We start from the raw sequence: 1,523 nt of genomic DNA, 5'->3' as shown, positions 1-1,523 counted from the left end.
TGTAGAGGGATTCTCATCCACATCATCACCATTGACTAAGCTGACTCAAAAGAAGGCTAAGTTCGAATGGTCCGAGGCTTGTGAGGAGAGTTTCTAGAAATTGAAGACCAAGCTAACCACTGCCCCTGTTCTAACCTTGCCAGATGGTACAGAGGTTTTTGTGATCTATTGTGATGCATCCAGAATTGGTTTGGGTTGTGTGTTGATGCAAAGAGGGAAGGTGATAACCTATGCTTCAAGACATCTTAGGTTCATGAGAGAAATTACCCAACTCATGACCTTGAGCTGTCACCTGTGGTGTTTGCACTTAAAATCTGGCGCCACTACCTGTATGGAGTGCATATTGATGTATTCACCGATCACAAGAGCTTGCAATACGTCTTTAGCTAGAAGGAGCTCAACCTGAGGCAAAAGAGATGGCTTGAGATACTCAAGGACTATGACATGAGCATCCTCTACCATCTAGGTAAAGCTAATGTTGTTGCTGATGCTCTTAGCAGGTTGTCTATGGGTAGCACGGCCCATGTAAAGGAAGGAAGGAGGGAATTGGAGAAGGAGGTACACAGATTAGCCCAATTGGGAGTTCATCTGGAAGAGAACAATAAAGGTGGAGTTACTAGTTAGGATGGGTCTACGTCTTCACTTTTGGCAGAGGTAAAGGAGAAGCAAGACCAAGATTCCATCCTTCTCCAATTGAAGGGAGTTGTTCACAAACAAGAGGTAATAGTTTTTACCAAAGGGGGAGATGGTGTGTTGAGGTACAAAAATAGATTGTGTGTGCTGGGTGTAGATGATGTTCGAGAGAGGATTATGGCCGAAGCGCATAGTTCCACATACTCCATTCATCCAGGCTCCATGAAAATGTATCATGACTTGAGGGAAATCTATTGGTGGAGTGGGATGAAGAGGGATATTGCAGAATTTATTTCCAAGTGCCCGAATTGCTAACAGGTGAAGGTTCAGCATCAAAGGCCATGTGGTTTAGCCCAAACCATAGAAATTCCAGAATGGAAGTGGGAGATGATCAATATGGACTTTATTACAGTCTTGCCGAAGTCCCGAAAGCAATATGATTCCATTTGGGTGATTATGGATAGAATGACGAAATCAGTTCACTTCTTGGTGGTTAAGACTACTGATACCGTAGACAATTATGGAAAGTTGTATATACAGGAGATCGTCAGATTGCATAGGGTCCCTTTGTCTATCATCTCAGACAGAGGAGCTCAATTCACTTCCCAATTTTGGAAATCCTTTCAGAAGGGATTAGGTTCGAGGGTGAACTTGAGTACAGCCTTCCATCCCCAGACAGATGGCCAAGCAGAGCACACCATTCAGACATTGGAAGATATGTTGAGGGCATGTGTGCTTGACTTCAAGGGAAATTGGGATGATCACTTACCTCTCATAGAGTTTGCATACAAGAATAGCTATCATACAAGCATTCAAATGGCTCCTTATGAAGCTTTGTATGGGAGGAGGTGTAGATCGCCCATTGGGTGGTTTGAAGTTGGTGAAGCTGA

The sequence above is a fragment of the Solanum dulcamara genome, chromosome 12, assembly GCF_947179165.1.
Source record: "Solanum dulcamara chromosome 12, daSolDulc1.2, whole genome shotgun sequence".
Taxonomy (NCBI): domain Eukaryota; kingdom Viridiplantae; phylum Streptophyta; class Magnoliopsida; order Solanales; family Solanaceae; genus Solanum; species Solanum dulcamara.
This window is presented reverse-complemented; position numbering follows the sequence as displayed.